Raw genomic sequence first — 21,963 nt, 5'->3', positions numbered from 1 at the left:
ATTGTTTTAAGGAATGTTCCATCTATTCCTGTTCTCTCCAGAGCTTTTAATAAGTATGGATGTTGTATTTTGTCAAAGGCTTTTGGGGCATCGACGGAGATAACAATGTGATTCCTGATTTTAGTTCTGTTGATGTGGTGAATTACATTGACTGATTTATGGATATTGAACCATCCTTGTGTCTGTGGGATGAAGCCTACTTGGTCATGATGTATAATTTTCTTGATCAGTTTCTGGATCCTGTTAGCTAATATTTTATTGAGGAGTTTTGCATCTGTGTTCATTAGTGATATTGGTCTGCAGTTCTCTTTTTTTGTTGGGTCTTTGCCTGGTTTGGGGATGAGTGTAGTATTAGCTTCATAGAACGATTTTGGATTTTCTCCCTCTGTTTCTATTTCACGGAAGAGTTTGAGGAGTATTGGTATTAGCTCCTCACTAAAGGTTTTATAGAATTCATTGGTGAATACATCTGGGTCTGGGCTTTTCTTTGTTGGGAGTCTCTTCATTACCCCCTATATCTCGCTGTAGGATATTGGTTTATTTAGTTGATTTATTTCTTCTTGATTCAATTTGGGCAGTTTATACTTCTCCAAGAATTGATCCATTTCTGTAAAATTATTGTTTTTTAGTGAGTAGAGGTTCTGGAAATAGATCCTTATGATTGTTGGAATATCGTGTGTATTTGTTGTAATTTTTCCGGTGGAATCCATGATTTTACGGATATGAGTCTCTTCTCTCTTTTTTTTTTGTAAGTCTTGTGAGGGGTCTGTCAATTTTATTTATTTTCTCAAAGAACCAGCTTTTAGTGTTATTTATTTGTTAAATGCTCTTTCTATTTTCAATCAGACTTATCTCTTCTTTAATCTTTGTGATCTCTCTCCTCCTAGTCATTTTAGATTTGATCATTTCTTGTTTCTCCAGTTGTTTTAGTTTCATTGTGAGGTTATTTACCTGCTCTGCTTCCATTCTTTTAATGTGAATGCTGAGGGCAATGATCTTGCCCCTCAGCACTGCCTTAGCTGTATCCCATAGGTTTCTTTATGATGTATTTTCATTGTCATTGTGGCTTATGAATTCGTTAATTTCATCCTTAATTTGGTCTGTGACCCAAGTGTTAGATAATAGTGAGGGGTTTAGTCTCCAAGTATTTGAATAGCCTCTATGGTATCCTTTGTTATTGAGGGTTACCTTGATTCCACTTTGGTCAGATATAATACATAGGTTGACATCAATACTTTTGTATTTTCTGAGGTTCTTTGTGTGGGCTGTGACCTGACCTATTTTGGAGTATGTTCCATGGGCTGCTGAGAAGAATGTGTATTGGGTCTCTGTAGGGTGAAAGACTGTACAGATCTATCAGATCTATCAGATTTAGAATATGGTGTTACTTAGGTCTTCAGCTCCCTTGATAATCCTCTGGGTGTTGGATCTGTCTCTTGGAGAGAGTAGAGTATTAAAGTTTCCCACTATGATTGTGTTTGGGTCTATCTTGTTCTGTAGTTCCATGAGAATTTGCTTGACATATGTAGGGCCTCTTTTGTTCGGTGAGTATAAATTTATCACCGTGATGTCTTGATTCTAGATTTTTCCTTTTATTAAAATGTAGCGCCCTTCTTTGTCTTTTTGAGTTGATTTTAATGAGAAGTCCAGCTTGTCTGAAATCAGGATGGCTACTCCTGCCATTTTGGTAGGTGCGTTTGCTTGGAAGATCTTGCTCCATCCTTTCATTCAAAGCCTGTTTTTGACCCTTACTGTAAGATAGGTCTCTTGAAGACAACAGATAGCAACTTTTTGTTTATGGATATACTCTGTTAGTCTGCTCCTCTTTATCGGAGAGTTTATACCATTTATATTCACGGAGATCATGGATAAGTGTATTTTTTTCCTTCCATTTTCCTGTTAGACTGTTTTTCCTCTCCCTTTTTTCTTGTCTTTATTGAGCTGCTCTTCCTGTTAGGCTCTAGCTGTTGTAGTTTCTTTCTGTTTCTGTCTGAGGGTCCTGTATATTTTCTGTTGGGTGGGGTTCCCCTGTTAGAATTCGCTGTAAGGCTGGTTTTTTTATTCACATACTCCTTTAGATCCTCTTTGCTATGTAAAGATCTGGTTTTTCCCTCGAAGGTGAATTCTAGTTTTGCTGGATATCTAATTCTGGGTTGGCAATTGTTGGCCTGGAGGTCTTGGATTGTGCTCTTCGTGCATTGTAGGTTTGTGTGGAGAGGTCTGCTGTGATTCTGATTCTTTTTCCATTGTAATATAGCTCTTTCTTCGTTTTGGCTTCATTCAAAATTTGCTCTTTATTCTTGAGATCTGAATTCTTGATTATTATGTGCCTGTGTGAGGATTTTCTAGGGTCTGGTCTGCCAGGTATCCTATAAGGTTCCATTACTTGGGTGAGGTCCCTTGTGAGATTGGGGGAGTTTTCTGCAATAATTCTATTGAAAATATGTTGTTGTAGCCCTCTGCTCTAGTATTCCACTTCTTCATCTGTTCCAATTATACACAGATTATATCTCTTGTCTTTGTCCACTAACTCCTGGATTAGTCTGCCCTGGAGGTTAAACATTTTTTGGAGTGTGGTATTTTTCTGGTCCATATCAGCTGCATCGTCGTCCAAAAGAGAGATTCGGGATTCGATATGATCAATTTTTTTGTGATGTGGCTTCGAGTGTGGTGTTTATGGATGACAGTGAGCTGTTTTGGTTGCCAGATCAGCTCTCATCATGGAGATTTCTTCTGTTAAAGAGTTGTATTTTAAATCTATTTTTTCATCCATTTAGTTTCTCTGGATATTAAGGTCTTCTTTAACGGAGGAGTACACTGTATCCATTTTTGCTTCCATTTCTTTCTTGATTTCCTGTAGATTTTTCGAGACTTCCATTCTATGCTCCTGTATCTGTTTTCTGAATACAGTCCTGAGGCTTTCAATCATTTCGTCTATCTTAGTCTCATTCATTTTTTTATTCTCCATCTCCTCTTCTGTCCCTGATGGGGATTTGTGGGTCACTGATTCAGCATGGCGTGGACACTTTTTCTCTTCTTTGATTCTTTTCCCACTAGCTGCTGTGGTCAAAAATGCTCACCTCTCAGATTGAGAAATGCTGCTAAGGGGCGGCTCGCCCAACTGTGTGAAGTGCTCCTGTTGGAGCAGGTGTTGTTGAGGGGTGGCCTGCCCACCTATGCAGAGTGCATCTATCAGAGTGCGCGCTGCCGCTGGGAGGCCCTGCCCACCTTTGCAAAGTGCGCCTATCAGAGCAAGTGTTGCTGCTGAGGGGGCAGCTTGCCTACTTGTCCATGGGGGGTTGGAGAGGTGCTTCTCCTGCTGGGGGGCTAGCACTCTGACTCATGCTGGCCCTCAGGGGGGCACGTACATGTGCGCTCTAGTGCTTCCTTTGGGGGCATGCTGCCTCAAGTTGTTGGGAGGTGCTTGTTCCCTGTCAAGAGTCTACTGTAGGGGGCAGTATAGGTGGACCCCAGCAGGTTCAAGTGTCTGGATGCGGGTTGGTGCCCACTAGCTCTGGCCTCTGCTGTGAGTGGAGGTGGAGGGTCATGTGTTCGGGCCCAGGTGTCCCTGCTGGGCTGGTATTGCACACCAGTAAGCCTGTGACTGTTGTTCAAAAAGTCCACATGAACCAGTGCACCTCAGGTGGCATCCAAATGCCTACCAGTCCCCGGGTCCCTGCTGGGGGGGGGGGGGAGGGAGCAGGCTGGTGCAGACAGGTTCAGGCTTCCCAGCTGGGGCTTTGGGGGACGCTGGCCTAAGGTGTTTCCCAGTGGCTTTGTTGAGCGCTGCTCTGCCTCTGCTATCTCCCGTGTCCTCCCAGAAGCTGTAAGGACCTAGAGCCGCCAGATATGGTGCTCTTTTGTTCCCTCTGGGTAGGGAGGGGGAGGGAGGGAGCTCTGGCTTCTTTGTAGGGTTTGGGTCTCTGCTGGAGCTGGTCTCCCATTAACGGGGGAGGTTAGGATGTCAATGGGAAACTTACTGGTCCTGGATTGTGTGTGTATCCTGAGCTGCTGTGGGATTTTTGGGGTTGGGGTGCTGGGGTGTGGTGATCAATCGTTTGGTGCTGGTGGTCCCTGCTCTCCCCATCCGGCTCTCCCTGTCTGCACAGCCTGGTTCCCCTGCTGCTGTTGTCTGTTCCTGGCCATAGGTCCTGTGCCTCTGGTCCTGTGCTGCCATCTGTCTCAGTCCAGTCTGTGCTCTGTCTGGGGCCCTTGGAGCTCCTGTTGTCTGGACTCTGCACTCCTGACATGATTTTTTGCTGCTGCTTCTCTGGTCACTGACGGTCTGCAGTCTCGATTACCAGTGCCAGTTCCCCTTTCCCAGCCTGGCCCTGTTCAGGCCGGCTGTCAGTGGGGTGGAACGTGGGGGTACCCTGGAGATTTTCCAGCTCCGTGCAGGTTATAGGCTCTTCTTTCTTTGTTTCCTGTGTTTCTCTGTTAGTTCTGGTTGTTGGGTTTGCTGGTCTCTTGATGGGGTGTTGGGTGTTGGAGTTCCCAGCTCACTATTCGGTTGGAGCGAGTTGGGGTGTCTCCCTATTGTGATAGTGCCATCTTCCTCCTCAAGATGCTGGTTTTTAACATACTAGATACACATATCTATGCAATACATGCATGCTTTGAAAAAGTAACTGATCCAGAGTTCTCTCGGGCCTGACATAGAAATACAATACAGTACTTAAAATAGATGTATCTACTTTTTTAAATTTTGGTATGTTTTCATGTTGTTTTTCATAAACTATGCATATGTGTAGTTAATTTAGGAAATACACCTATCCAAACAGCTTTCTTCTACCTGGACACAATCTCTTCCTTTTCCTCCAGATAACCACTGGTCTTGGAATTGCCAATTTCAGTCAATAATGGGCATGAAAATACAAAAAGTTTTCTCTAGGATAGAAATAAACATAAAGAATATCTTGCTTTACAAATGAACTAATGACATCGATCAGATTCACTGTACTTATAAACTGATATGTTAAATTGAAAAAGGGTAACTCTATCATGCCCAGCAATATTAGTGATGTTCCTGTTAATGCAGACTCTAGACCTGTTTTAACTATTAGCCTCCTATCAACAATTGATACAAGGCAAGCACTCCACCACTAGGCCATGTGTACCTGCACTATATCTGTATCTTATCTGAGTACATTGGAAACTGTGTATACTGGTATAAGAACTAGAAAACCGAAAGGGAATACCAAAATCGAGAGACACAGGGTAAAAATACAAACAACTACAAAAGCAATACTTGCAAAACTCTTTAGTGTAAACCAACTGAACAACTCATGGGGGGTAAGGGAAAGGGGGAGGGGGGAATGAGGGAGGAGGTAACAAACAGTACAAGAAGTGTATCCAATGCCTAAAGTATGAAACTGTAACCTCTCTGTACATCAGTTTGACAATAAAAATTTAAAAAACAATTGATAGATCTCAGTTGGTTCATTAACATATTTTAAGTAACACGACTTTTCCTCCAGCTCAGGTATCAGTGAATATGAGACCCAAGTTTATCCAAAATATCTCTCCAATGCCTCTGGCAATAATAAGAAGGGCAGTTTAGAGATGACTTCTTTCTACCTTTGATTTATGCAATGTAAAAATTACTTTTCAGAGTCTGGAGGAGTATTAAAGTGATAACAAGCCATTGGCTATAACAGAAAATATTGTAAAATACATTTCTTAAAATCTGAAAGGAAAATACACTAACATCAAAGTTTACAAGTCCATGTTACTGATATTAATATCACTTTCTACAAAGTTAACACTGGGCAATCTGAACTATAGTTTTAGAAATAAATTTCTCTTTCCAAAAGTACTTCTACAAAAGTTAGAAAACCAAACTAACCAAAAGTGTTATACATGAAGCTACTATGATTGATGAGACAGTCGTGATTCCAGCTCTTTAATTGTTTCCTTCTGTTCACACTAACCATCCATATAATCCTACATAGATACCGTCCTTGATTCATTTCAGCATCATAGAACAGGATGATTTAAAGTCTGTACTAGCTTCAAAAATCTGTATTTTGCTGTATTTACTAGTAAGCTTGTTAACTTCCTTAATCTTTCAAAAGGCTATTGCAAAAAGAGAATGCATCAGAAAAAATACTCATAGTCACGTGCTATATAAGAACATGTGGCCAATAGATAGACTCTGTGTGTATGACAGTTATTATACAAGACAACCCTTGGACTAAAACAAATATCTTGTCACCTAGTAACAAGGTAACTATTGTAACATTGTAGCAAAACTCATCTCTCATTTTGCATGGTGAAGTGGTATAAACAGTTCTACTATGCTGCCATATAATCATGTATATCCCATACTTGACAATGAAAATAAATAACTGTTATTGGTTTGTGTATTTACTATGCTTTACTTTCATCATTGATTTAAATACTGTGCTGTGTTACAGCTTTCAGGCTCATTAATCTCATGATTACTGAGTCTTTTCCTAGCTTCATTTTTTTTCTTGTGCTTGATTTAATCTCAATGCTTCGGTCATCAAGGCCATTCAGATAAAAAAAAAAGAAGAAGAAGAAGAAGAAAAATCCATTACTAGTGTTGTCAACAAGAGGTCAAACCAAGTGATTTTCCTGGAAATGAAATTAGTAGTGATTAGCAACTCTAAAAGTGAACCATCACAATGATATTCACTAGATATTATGTCTGAAATGAATTATGGGGGGGCAGGAGAGAAAATACTGGAAGAAATGAGTGGGGGTGATACTGTTCAAAAAGAAATGTACTCATTACGTTATTTATGCAATAGTAACTCCTCTGTATATCACCTTTACAATATTTTTTTTTAAGTAGACCATCAGTGATGGTTACTGGGCAACAGTCGGGCCCATCCTATTCCACCAAAGCTAAAAACATGGAGAGAAAAGGAAATGAGACCCATTGAAATTCAAAAAGGATTAACATTAGAAAGATGTTATGACCATACTGAAGACCTGACATGGAGGCGGAGGACTTTCAGAGCTATAGTTATCAGAGACAAAGCCAAACTTGAAACAAAAGTCTGGATCTGCAAGGAACTGTGAATTTATTGCTAGACTTAGAGGGTATTGAAAATTTTATGAATCATCATTTATTACATAATGTGTAAGTGAACCTGAGTCTGTGGACTCTGGTTTGTAGGCCTGTCAAAGTTTAGAAATGCCAGATAAACTGATGTGGAGGAAAATTACTTGCCAAATTCACAGTAGGTTGTTGTTATTGTTATTGTTATTATTGTTGTTTTTATTGCTCCAAAGAAGTCAAGGCCAGGTTGAAGGACAGGGTAACAATTTTGTTTGGAATGATGTTGCAGACAAGATGATGAAATCATTTGTGATCTGACAAAAGAACCTAGGTAGGCCTTCAGGCCAATAAACAAAAGATTTCAGGCACTACAAAAGTTGTATAGAGGTCATGAAATTTTTTACTCCTCTTCCAAAATGTGCTACAGAACTGTTGTGCAACTAGAATGGAGAAGCCCTGTTTGGAAAGCAACATACCTGTCAATATATCTCTATTGCTGAACAAGCTCACATACCCTACTTTTATTAGAGATCCGCATTCCTACAACACCATAAGGATTTACCTAAACACTCCCTTTTTAGACATTTATCTTTTACTTATTATTTATATTTTTATTATTTTTTTTATTATTTTTATTATTATTTTATTATTTTATTATTTTTATTATTTATTATTTATTATTATTTTATTATTTTTATTATTATTATTATTTATATTTTTAAATTAGCATGCATTTGTAATATGAGAAGGTTTTTGTGATATTTCCACACATGCACAATGTGGACTTTGAATCACTTTGCCCTTGTCATGTTCCTAAGTAAAGGAAATTATTTCAGTTTTTCCCTAGTGAACATGACGTTGTGAATGGGTTTTTTGTGTATGGACTTTAGTATATTAAAGTTTATTTCTTTTATTCCAAGTAGCTTCAGAACCTTTAACATAAAAGAATACTGTTTTTTCAAAACCTTTTTCTGCTTCAGTTGAAATTAGGTTTCTTTGTCCTTGATTCTGTTTATTTGCTATATTACATTGATTGATTTATGTATATTGAACAATTCTTGCATCTTGGGAATGAAAACAATTTGATTGTGCTTTATGATCTTTTTATTGTCATATTGAATTTGGTTCCCAACTATTTTAGTGAAATCCCATATATGTTATTAAAGTGGTCTACAATTCTCTTTCTGACTGTGCCTTTTTGTAATTTTGAATATGAGTGTAATACTGGCTTTTAGAAGTAGCTTTATAATGGCCTTTCTCTGTTTCAGGGAAGAGTTTAAGAGCTATTGGTATTTGTTCTTGTTTAAAGTCTGTTACAATTCAGTAGTGAATCCACTGGATTATTTTCTTTGAAGATTTATTTTCAGTCATGGAGCTTGAACTCAGTGCCCAGGTACTGTCCCTGAGCTCTTTTGCTCAAGGCTAGCACTCTGCCATTTTGAGCCACAGTTTGTGAGTGATTTCCAGTTTGTAGGTGATTAATTATTCAACATGTATTTGAATATATTGTTTGGTTTCTTTTGCTATTGAGTACTAGTACTTTTTTTTTCCTACTGTGGTCAAATAGAATACAGAGAATTATTTGAATTTCTTACATTTTCTCAGACTCATATTGGGTGCTAAACTACTATATATTTAGAGAAAATTCCATGTAACAGAGTAACAACTGTTTTGGTCCAACAAATGGATCAATATGGCAAGGTAGCTTTTAAGGTCTTTAGTATGAGGATTCTTTGACACATCTGTTGCTGGAATTTCTGAGCTAGACTCAAGAAGGATATTCTTGGGAGAGGTTAGAAAAGGGTCAATAGCTATGTGCATATGGTTATTAAAAAAACATTTATTAAAATAAGCCCCAGGGAATGGAAACACGAGGGCTTTTTTTTTCTTTGTTGCTGTTTTGTTTTCTTTTCCTTTGTCTTGTTTGTTTGTTTATCAGTCCTTGGGAGGGTAAGGGGGAGACAGAAATGGTGGAACAAAGGGTGATCTAATGCAATAGTGACACTCACTAGGTACTTTGTTGAAAATGAACTACACAACTTGTGGGTGGTGATGGAAAAGAAAAGCTGGGAGAAAGTGAGGGAAGGAGTGACCTTGATCAAAAAGGAAGGTACTCTTTATCTGACTTATGTAATTCTAACCCCTTTGTATATCACTTTTACAATAAAAATAAAGTAGCTTAAAAGTAAATAAAATAAAAAATTTTAAAGTTCATTCTTAAAATTAAAAAAAGTGAGAATTAGAAGAGCTGAGAAGACACCAACACAATCACAATGAGATTACAATGTTGACTTTCACCCAAACAACTTTTCCTGGATATGATGTGAAAGCACCAAAGATTATATAATTGGCATATGAAAAAAAATAACATTGAGAGTTTCATCTAAATCTTCAGAGGATTTGCCAAGAATGAGGATGTTTGAAACCTCAAAAAGACTGAAGCTCAGATGGCAAAACACTGATGACATTAAAGAACTCCTATGAATGGTTCCCAAAGATTTTACTACTGGAATATGGGAACCAAAATAGGTGAAGTAAAGATAGACACAATGAAACTACTAGATAGTAAAATAAGAACTTCCAAGAAAATTTACATCAAGAGTTTATTAAGCCTCAAAAAGCTCCTTATAGCGAATGAAAATATGGGCTCTAACCCAAAATGGTACAACATCACCTTATAAACAAATCTGTGATGTAAAAAATGGAAAAAAACACAAACAATACCATAGACATAAAGCAAGGATGAAGTAGTCCTTAAGAAGACCTGGAGGCCAAAGGCAATGATTTTGTAATACTGGTCCTGTTTAGGTCTGTTTACTGCATATGTTTTTCATAGGTTATGACAAAAAGAACCTCACAATAAATTAAAATCAGACTAAGACTTACATTGAATGTATTTTGTAAGCTCAGTGTTATCACAAAAGAGGCAGATGTGTAAAAGGTGCTTAATCCTTATAAAGTAAAAAAAAATGCAATGAATGAAGATCAATTTAATATTGAGGAAATGATTTCTATGTTTTAGTGCAGTCTAAACGTAATATGTTCATATCATGGTCTATGGCAGGAAATGATTTCTGTATTTTTAGTGTGCTCATATTATGATCTATGGTAGTTACAGTAAGGATGCCCTGAAAGAAAAGCCAAGTCATCCAAACTTCATTCCAGATAGTGTCCGATATCATTATACCATATTCATGTCATATTTTCATTATAGATTCTTTCTATTTAGATCCATAAATACTTACTATTGTTTTAATATGAATCACAGTATTCAGGAGAGTAATTTGTGATAGATATTTGTAGCCTAGGAGCAATAAACAATAATATGTAGTCTACACATATAGTTAGGCTACACCATTTGATTCTGTGTAAGCATGGTCTGTAGTGTTTACACTACAGTGATATTGCCTAAGGATGCATTGCTCAGCATGCATCCCTGTCAGTAAATGATGGAATATTAGAAATACATATCCCAAATGCATTTTTCTTCCATCTAAAATGAATAGGAATTCTACACTACACATAGAATGCTTATTTCCAATGGAAGGAAATCTAGATTAAAAGATGGGACAGGCTCCATTCTTGTATAGAGATAGAAACAAGAATAATTTCTGCCAAATTCCATCTTCTTGGAACAACTGGTGTAACCATAAATTTATCCTGCTCACATTTAGTAAGCATTATGTTCTATCTTTGCACATTCTCTCCATCAGAGTAGATTTCAGCATTCCAAGTGCCTTTCTAATCACTGATTCTGTTGCCAGTGAGTGCAATATAACTTAAGTTTTGGGATACAGAAGACATTACTGGAGATTTAAATATTTATGTTTTGACACATCATTTTAACAGGTGTTACACAGAAAAAGAGACTAAGTATTATGAGGCATGACAGGTGCTATTGTGGAAATAAAACTAACTTCTTTCATTGGAATAGACTTGTCTCTTGCCACCTATGACTTTTGATATGTAGTTTGAACAATCTGTGCTTGAATCTTTGGTTGCTGTAGCAGCTGGATTTGAGTCTGCCTAGTTGCAATTCCACAAAAACACACTTTGTAGAATGGAAATTATTTCAGTTATTTATACTAATAATGTTGGTTCTACCATTGACAACCCCAAGGCTAAAAAATAAAACATGTAAATGTCATTTAAAGAGCATTAAACCTTCTTTCCCAAATAAAATAGCTAAAAGACTACTTTGCATAAAATAACTTAGGTGAATAAGTATTTCTGTGCATAAAATTCAAAAGCCTGGGGACTGTTCTTGAGGCAGAAAACTACTGTGTAGATTTTTTAACTGCTTGTTTTGTAAGTGTTGATATTGTAGAATAATTTGATATTTTATATTTTGAATTTTCATAGTTCAAGATCATTTTTCTTTTAATATTTATTCCATAAAGAGATGAAGGGAGTCTCACAAAGGACACCTGTCATATTCAGAGACCAGAATGTCCCTAAAAGTGAATGTGTAAATGAAATTCCAGTTTCCACATGCAGCCAGTAACATCTGATGTAAAAGCTAGGTTTCACAATAGAAAGACATTCATCTCAAAATATTTTTAATGTATGTTTTGGAACATGTTATAAATTTTGAAACAAAAAAGATAGAACAAGGCTGGAGTTGTGACTTAGTGGTAGAGTGCTCGCCTAACATGCATAAAGCCCTTGGTTTGATTCCTCCATGTCACATAAACAGAAAAAGCCAGAAGTGGCACTGAAGCTCAAGTGCTCAAATGTAAGCCTTGAGAAAAACACGTTCAGGGACAGTGCCCAGGCCGTGATTTCAAGTCACTGAACTGGCAAAAAAAATCATAAAACACTTTTAAGTTTTAATTTTCTCTCCCCAAATTCTTAATTTTTTTATTTTTTGCCACTCTACCGCTAAGCCCCATTCCCAGGTCCCCAAAATTCTTAATTTCTAAGAAACACAAACATTTTGTTAGTGAAAACATATTTCATTCAACTAAAATTATCAATAAATTTATTTTCTTTGTTATAAAAGAAAATAAAATCATTGCCAATGAACAACATGCTAATGATTTCAGCTCATTTATTATCTACCATCTATACCCCTTTACTCTGGGAAGCCTCCCAGAATTCACCTTCCACCCATCAGTCTTCTCTCTCTAATCTACATCCATACATCATCCAACATCCCCATCCACTGTTGCTTCCTTTCTCTTACATGTTGTTTCTTCCATCTCACATCAAAGTTAACTAACTACTCTTTGTCTTCTAATAAGCTAATCTGAATCACATGGATACAGAATCTATGCCCTTTTTTATCTTTGAATACGTAGTACTTCTCTGTGAATACACAAAGATTAGCTGATGAATTATCTGATGCATATGTATATAAATTAACATTGGTGCCCTGTAACTCCCTTCCACACTAATGTCTATGCAAGGACAGGAATACTTCTGTTGACTACATTCTGTTCACAGAAACTGATCTGTTGTAAAAAGCTCTTCAGTGGAGTTTTTTTAAAGCCGCTTCTGACTCTCAAGGATTTCAATGAACGCCTGGATGACTTCTTTATTTAGGTCTTATGTTTCAAAGTGGTGGTTTGTTCTTCATGAAGTGCATATTGTTTGTGTCTATGCTTATGCTTGTGGATAAAAGTGTCTCACAATTCCTGCTGCATAAATATGGCAATGCCTGCTTTTAATTCTGTATGTTGTTGATAGTGTTATGAAATAAACAACCATCTAAAATTTTAGTAAGTACCATTGCAAAATACAAATGCTTCCAATGGGATTTTAGTCTAAGTTGCTTTTGTGTAGACAAGGAAACAAAATGTAATTCCAAGTTAGGGCACAGAAAAGAATAAGAAAGAGCCTCCAATTTAAAACAAAAGAGATATCAGAGAACATAACTAACTGAGAAGCAGTGAAATTACAAATCTGTGGAAATTCACTAAAATCTGGGAAAAGTCACTGGATGCTGATGTGGCTAAGGATGTTGTAATTGTGGTATGTATCTGTGTGTGTGTGTGTGTGTGTGTGTATGTGTGCATGTGTGTTTTTCAGCATCTCTGTATCTGTGTAAAATAACAAGACTGTAGTTCATTCCTAAGGTACACAAGACGTTACTTTACTACAATGTTTGTTAACCAAATTAACATAGAAAATATATGACTTAGCCTGTCCTACTCTTTTCTCAAACATTTCAAATTACTATTGCCATTAGAACATAAATATATATAAGTATGTAGTGCCTATAGCATAATAATTAGAAAAATACTTCAAAAATATAGTATATATAATATATATTTTAGCTTTATAGAATAATAGGAAAGAGCCAAAATCATAATGATTCTTTTTTAGCCTGGCACTCGTGCCTCATGCTTGTAATCCTTGCTACTCAGGAGGCTGAGATTTGACCATTGTGGCTCAAACCCAGCTTGGGCAGGAAAGTCCATGAGACTCTTATCTCCAATTAACCACCAGAAAATAAAAAGTGTCACTGTGGCTCAAGTGACTCAAGCAGTCAAGTGCTAGTCTTGAGCTGAGGAGTTCAGGGACACAGTGCCCAGACAGAGTTCAAGCCCCATGACCAACAATTCCACGACCAACCAAAAAAAAAAAAAAAATGAGGCAGGTTCTCACTGTGTATCACAGGCTAACTTTAAACTCATGTTGATTTAAAATAAGTGCAAAAGTATGATCGAATGTGTTAATGGAGTTTTAGTATGTAGTACATTTTATTTTATTTTTAAATCATTTGAAATAATAGTTGAACTTTTGGGCAGAAAAAAAATGAAACCATTTTATTTTAGGAGGTTAAATCTATAAAATAAGCATGGTCCATTTTATGTGCTGCTGTATAAAAGATTTTTATATAAAAAGAATGAATATTTTGAAGCCAAATTAATAAATTCTAGAAGTAAAAGGCAAAACAGCCATAGTACTCCTCACACAAGGCAAAGATCCTCTCCATATAAGCAAACACAGCCTCTGACATCTGCACAATATAGGCTATATTGTGCATAGTAGTTTCCTTGTAATCATTTTACTTGTTATACTTATTTTGACCAGCTCATGATGTGTTAAGATGAATCATATTATCCTGATACTCCTGTGAGAAGGCATAAATTTCAGGATGTTTATATCATTCAGCATCAGTGCTAAACTTAAGAGTTTTCAGATTACATTTTATGGGACCTGGATTTTATTCAGACTCATGAATTCCCTCATTATGAACCCATATTGCCAAGTAACATGATTCATGTACAACTATAAGGAATTAAGCAAACTAGATGCAGAAAGAGAGAGAGTGAGAGAGTTATTTCAGGCATGAAGTATCCTACCCTTGTCAGTAGTAGCCTACCCTATTTACTCACTTTAATCAATGGCACAGCAGTGAAGCTAATAGTCCATTGACATCCTAATCACTGTGAGGGCTGAAGCTAATATAGATATACATAATTATGTAATTAATTTTTTCAATCTTTGTATGACTCCCAAGAAGAAAAGCATTTCAATATCTATCTAGGGAAAATCCAGTAATATCTGTCTTTGTCATGGCAAAAATTCTCATTAAAATACCCATACATTGAGATATTTCAATTAAGCATCCCATTAGTAGGCAATTTAATTATTTTTCTTCCCCCTCCATCTTCTGTTCTGTTTTCTGGCCATATGACAAAATCCCTTAAGCCTAGCAGAATTAGTCTGCCACTTTATTAACAGATTCACTGAGCTGACTGTATGCCATTGGATTAATTAGTGAAGATTCTTATAGTTAAAGTGGATGAAGTTCCATACCAGAAAGCAAGTTCCTACATTTCCCCCTGTATTCCAGATTCTGTGCCAAGAGCTTTACAACGCTCTCCACAGGAATCAACAGAGATGCTGATCTGGGACCAATCTAGTAATGGAGAGAGGAGGCTGCATATTATTGTACAAGAAGAATCTGGAGGTGGGCTTGCATGAGCTGACTGCTGCAGTTCCGCATAGATAAGTGAAAAAAAATCAACCTGCCTGGGCCTGATAAGAAGAGTCTGTATAACCCTGTTAAAAGTTGTCTCCTATAGAGAGATTTTAAAGTTTCAAAGAAGAAAATCATCACCACTTCCCTCTTGTAATTAAAATCAATTGGTACTTTCATAAGTTATATGGTACACTAACAGAGAATGCCTTACTCTGCTCATACAGATTCATACATATATTCATATTCATATTTTATCATTTATGTATTTTAAATTTTGCCCATTACACATTTTGTTTTTGAAAGTGCAGAGCTTAGAAAATGTTACAAGGATTCTGGCACCCCTGTAAACCTTCATGACTATTTGGGCATTTTCATTGTTTTGACATACTCAGGTAGCCCAGGAAATATGCCAGGTTGTGCTGTTCATGTTCTTCCTGTTTCATCCTGGTAAGTAAACGGCTAGCACTTCTGCCAAACACCTGTGAGCAGTTCGCCAAGATGCCTATTTTAATTCTGATATATTCATAAAGGTAAAAAAAAAATTATCAGCACCTGGACCTTCTTTTCTTTTTTTCCCTTAAATCTAGTTAATTCAGAATATTCTTGTTTTGTTGCACAAATGGATGTAAGTAACTCTTCCAGCCTCACTAAAGTGTGGCCATCTGGAATATTAAATTCTAGACTTTTGAAACACAAATGCTGGTAATGAAGGCCAAAGAAAATTTATCAAAGGTAAAAGAAAGTTTTACAATCTATATTTTGCTTTAGGACAAATCCATAAATACAATAAATGAGAATGTAGCTTGCAACTAATATATTAGCTGTTAAGTTAAAATTATTTTTTTTAGTTCAAATATAAGTTAATTATATTTTATTCAGAACAATTTGTTTGTCTGGAGAAACTGGTCTTACTCTAGAAAGCAGAAACAAAGGGGAGGATTATTGTGTGGATTTAAATAAGTCAATAAGGAGACAAACCTCTTATGTAAATGCACAAAATTGATGTAAGTTGAAGAGAACTGAGTTGGCTGTTGTACTTCTTTTCACCTTGTCTCCTTGAAATTCAAATTTGAGTCATGAAAAATTAGAGATTTGTTTTTCATAGATGTGGAGCTTGGGATAATCCAAAATCAAGGTGCTATTATCTATCCCAATTTCTGCTCAAGTTTCTTCCTAAAGTTCAGGGAGCTACCTCATCACCGTATCCTCTTATAGAAAGAAATTCAGGACTCTTTCCCAAATTATAAGGACTCCAAGCCCATTGTGCCCTCTCACAGTAAATACTTCATCTAATTACAATCAACTATCAAAAGCAACCTCTAAATACCATCCCTCCAAGATACATACTGGTATATGTTTGTTATTATGTGTTTATCATTTTTTTCTTATTTATTGTCAAAGTGATGTACAGAGAGGTTATAGTTTCATACATTAGGCCTTGGGTACATTTCTTGTACTGTTTATTACCTCCTCCCTCATTCCCCCTTCCCCTTCCCCTCTCCCCCCATGAGTTGTTCAGTTGGTTTACAACAAGTGGTTTTGCAAGTATTGCTTTTGGAGTCATTTGTCCTTTTATCTTTGTCTCTCAATTTTGATATGCCCTTTCATTTCCTTAGTTCTAATACCAGTATACACAATATCCAGTGTACTCAGATGAGATACAGTGATAGTGCAGGTACAACCACAGGAAGGGGATACAAGAGGATCATCAACAATAGAAGCTACAGCTTCACATGGCATGTTGAAAGTAATTACAACAGTGAAATAACAGTCGTTTCTATAACATGGAGTTCATTTCACTCAGCATCATCTTATGCGTTCACAGGGGCATAGCTATTAGACTCTTGTGATCCTCTGCTGTGACTAGCCTTAACCTGTGCTAACTATTCCCTCTGAGGGAGACCATAGAGTCCATGTTTCTTTGGGTCTGGCTCACTTCACTTAGTATAATTTTTTCCAAGTCCTTCCATTTCCTTATGTATGGTTCAATCATGGGCTTCTTGACACAGGTGGAAACTTCTTTAACAAAGACCCAGAAATACTACATATCAAGGAAAGGATGAACAAATGGAACTGCATCAAACTGCAGAGCTTCTGCAGGGCAAAGGACATAGCTCTCAAGATAAACAGAAAGCCCACAGATTGGGAAAAGAGCTTTACGGGCCAGAAAACAGACAAAGCCTCATAACTAAAATATATGCAGAACTAAAATAATTAAATTCCTCCAAAACAAAACTGCAAAGTACCAACACCTCCCTCAACAAGTGGCCTAAAGACTTAAAAAAAAGACTTCTCTGATGAGTACATGAGAATGGCCAAGAGACATATGAAAAAGTGCTCTACATCACTGGCCATAAAGGAAATGCAAATCAAAACAACATTGAGATTCCACCTCACCCCAGTAAGAATGTCCATTATCAAGAAAACTAACAAGAATAAATGTTGGAGGGGATGTGGCCAAAAGGGAACCTTACTTCATTGTTGGTGGGAATGTAAACTGGTTCAGCCATTCTAGCAAGCAGTATGGAGATTTATCAGAAGGCTAAACATAGAGCTCCCCTATGACTCAGCAGCCCCACTTTTGGGCATCTACCCAAAAGACCACAAACAAGAACACACTAAAGTACCAGCACAACAATTTTCATCACAGCACAATTTGTCATAGCTAAAATATGAAACCAATCCAGATGCCCCTCAGTAGACGAATGGATCAGGAAAATGTGGTACATATACACAATGTGTTCATTATTTTTAACTAGTCATGTGGAGGAGATTATTAGTCAATACCATCTCTTGAGGCTCAAGCTTCAAAAAGAAAATTGTGGGAGAAGAATCCCAAACGTCCAAGACAACAGAAATAAGTTTGAAGAACTTGAGCTATTCCATAAACAACACATTTTGTATCTGCCTCCTTTTCTATCAATCTAAATACTTATCACTCAGAAGATCATACATGAGATGGACTTCCTCTCGTTTTTCAGAACCTCTACTCAAAAGTTTATTAGATAGCTCTCTGAATTACTTTGGAATTACTTTGGTTCCATTATCCCTAACATATCTTCTTCTACCTACAAGTTTAAAAATTCTGTTAGCAAAATACAAAGACAGATTTGAATCATTCAATTTTCTTTATGAATCTACAATTCATAAGTCCATATCTTATTGGCTAAAAATAAAGATTTTATCCATGTACAAAGCAAAACAATGTACTGCTTTTGGCACTGTTAAAATATATTTAATTTATTAATTATTTTTAGTGGTGAGGATTGAGCCCAGGACTTTGTGCATATGAGGCAAGTGTTTTATGACTAAATTATATCCTCAGGCTTACAGATTTAACTTTTTAAAAAGATTGACAAAGAAACCAAATGAAAGAGCATTTATCTTAGAAACAAAGAACTGCAATTAACTGCATTGAATGAAAGAAGTCCTGGTCTGTGAATGCCATGTAAAATAAGAACAAAAGATTTTTAATAGAGGTTTTTTTTAATATGTTCTTGGAGAGGCAGCTCATTGGTGATGCAGAAATCCTAAACTGGAGATAAGAGATAAATTAATTCTTGAGCCTTAATTCATAACTAGTTAGCCAGTAAAAATAACATCTCCATCCTTTCAGCAATTTACAGAATGTATTATATTCCTTATCCCTTCTTCCTTTCTCCTACTCTTACTACAAGGACAAAACCTATCAGCTGCAGAATGGCACCACTAAATCTCCAAATCAATTGGACACTAATTTGTACCTTACATGAAAAAAAAAACTTTTACTAATCTCTTTTCTGTAAAGATTTAGCTCTCCAAATAACTAATAGTTATTAGGACCAAATATATGCCATATGATATTCAGTGGATGGAGAATATCATTTCTACCTTCAAAGTTCATGTTTTAATAATGATCACAAATAACCACAAGGTACAGAAATTATTAAACCAGACAGTTATAAAGAATAATAAAGTAAGTTTAAAAATCATGGATCAAAATTATTTTTTCTAAAATTGTGTCAGATTTTATTTTTCACAGTCAATTCCTTTTTATCATCACTTCCTAGACAACACAGAATAATATGTATTGATACAATGAGTACCTTGCATTAGGTATTTAAGTAATCTAGACATGATTTAAATATATGGAAGCATATTTGTAGATTATATGCAAATAGAGCACAATTTTTGTACAGAATTTGGTTATCTAAGGATTGTGTATCTACAGGGAGTCTAGAACCAATCCTTTGGGAATAACCAAGAGGTAAGTACCTATGATTCTTACTTTGTATAAAGTAAGAAGCTGTTATAATTGTAATAGGCCATAAATACTTCAATTAGAAAATTTACATTTATATCTTGAGGAGCTTACTAAATAATGTTTTACTACGACATATTTCAGACACATATAATCAATACTCATTGAGAATAGTATTTTGTAACTTGGTGCCTTATCTGTAGAATATCATCAGACTTCCAAATCTACTCATTTCTCCTCAGAATATGACAAGACATTCCTCTAACAGGATTCTGAACAGAATCTAATATAAATAACATTACACTCAGATGTAGTAAGAGAAGGATTGTGAAGATTAAGGGCTTCCTGGACTTCCTTCTTGAAAGCAGATTTGAATAGGAGACCCGTTATTATTTTAAATTTTGTTTTCACTTTATTTTCTTCATGATCTTATATCATAGATATGATAGTAGCTCTCTGTAATTAAATAAACTTTCTGATGTCACAGGCTAAGTTTCATCTTGAAAGCTAACACCTATGACACTCTGAGTTAGAGAAGATAATAATAAGCTCTGGGTTGAATAAATGATATATACCTACATACATATATGCCTTTTTACATGGAAAGACCTCACAGTAACAGAAGTTTTAATTTTTTTTTCCTTTAAAAAACAATTAGTAAAAAATGGCATTTTAAAGACTGCATTAGTCTGCTGTTGTTTCAGTATCTGGCAGGCCTGGCATGTTAAGATCTTTTAAGTAAATTTTACACATTAAATTGAAACATCACAGGATTTCTTTAACCAATAAAAAGTCTGAAGAGTATACTTATGTTTCTAATAGCTCTAATAACTCAATGTGTCCTGAAAAGATTTTTGAGAAAAAAATAACTTCTGAATAAGGTTATAGGTTCCCCCAAAGTCATGACTTTTTTTTATTGGTACACATGATTATTTGGTAGGCAGAACCACTAACATTTAATTTAAAAAGAAATCTTGCTACAACAACAGGATTTCTACAGTAAAACAATAGTTAAGGAAGTGTTCAGACTTAAATAGGAAAGCAATTCATTTACATGTAAAAATTCAGATTTAAAAAGCAATTATCAGTACACTAATGAGCAAATCAACTCCTCTGCCTCATGTTGTCAGTAGAAGATAAAGTCCCTACAAATGTTAACTATTTTCAAACGTGTATTATTAGCACAAGTTTCACATTGCTTCTCTGGCCCTTTGTAATTCAAGGTCCATTCCCCATGTAACATTAGTAGACATTGCTTCAAAGAATGATAGAACCTGGTCTATTGACCACAGGGTAATGCTTGTAAGAATCTTCCTACTGTATTTCATGAGAAAAATTAAATGCCTGAAATTTCATGACTTGTAGAAATAGGATATGATGGTAGGTTTTGAATATTAATGTAATTCCAGAATAATTCTTAGACATGGCAATGTTTTGTTGTTTTGTTTTCTCCAACTCTGCCTCTGTAGCCTTTATTTCCTCCATCAACCTAACTTCTCAAACACTTGATCAACATATAATATGCTTTAAAGCATATGTGAGACTCAACTCTATATAATATCTCCAGGGTCATTATCAATTCTGAGTCAACAAATTTCTGTGCAATAACCAAGCCTGCCCACCAATGTTGTCTTTTCACACTGCCAGAGTTTTTAATCAGTTTAGGAATTGGGGACTATAGTCAGGGGACTTATTGTCCTCAGGCAGTGACTACATTAGCTGTCACAACTGGAGTCTAAAGTCATGTACTTGGGGTCACATTTTCCTTGATCTGGTTCTGTTTCTGCCCCTGGCAATCTCAGCAGCTGTGATTATTATAACTACCCCCAGGTGACAAAACTTTGCATTTCATTTGGAGAGGAAAGAAGTAAAAAGGAATGGAAGCCTTCATAGCTGTGAATGTTTATGACATTCCCAAGTACCAAGCACCTAGAAGAACAAACATCATTGAATCCTGCCAGCCTAAGATGAGAGAGCAGAGGACATCATATATGGGTCACCCTTCAGGCAAGTATATTCACAATTTCTTTTCTCACCAGCAATTTGAGTCACATTGAAAACAGCATTGCAATTGTCTTAGATCTTTTCTCTACTTCAGTCCTGCCGAATGTAAAGCTGTTTTCCTTTTCAAAATTATCTTGGTTCCTTATTCCTCTCCATAGCAAGGAGGAGCTGATGCATTAAATGCAATATTTTAAGACTCCGTTTGATGTGGCAGATTATTACATTAATTGACTTGCGTATATTGAACCAACTTTGTATCCCTGGGATGAATCCAGTTTGAGCATGGTGTATGATTTTTTTTTGGATGACCTGTTGAATTCGATTGGCCAGAATTTTGTTGAGAATTTTTACATGAATGTTCATCAGGGAAATCAGTCTATAGTTCTTTTTCCATGATGAGTCCCTTCCTGGTTTCGGGATGAGGGTTATATTCGTTTCATAGAATGTGTTCTCTTTCAATTTCATTGAAGAGTTTGGAAGGCCTTGTAGAATTCTGCTGTGCATCTGTCTGGACCAGGGCTTTTCTTGGATGGGAGATGACTTATTGCCATTTCTATTTCAATGCTGGATATGGGTCTGTTTAGAAGGTTTAAATCTTCATGGTTGAGTTTGGGGATATCAATTTTTTCTAGGAAAATATGCATCTCTTCCAGGTTCTCGAATTCATTGGCATAAATGTTTGTGAAATACTCCCTTCTTGTGTTCTGAATTTTGGTTGTATCTGTGGTGATGCTACCTGTTTAATCTCTGATCTTGTTT

Source organism: Perognathus longimembris, chromosome 1 (assembly GCF_023159225.1).
Source record: "Perognathus longimembris pacificus isolate PPM17 chromosome 1, ASM2315922v1, whole genome shotgun sequence".
Taxonomy (NCBI): domain Eukaryota; kingdom Metazoa; phylum Chordata; class Mammalia; order Rodentia; family Heteromyidae; genus Perognathus; species Perognathus longimembris.
Note: the sequence above shows the minus strand (reverse complement) of the source record.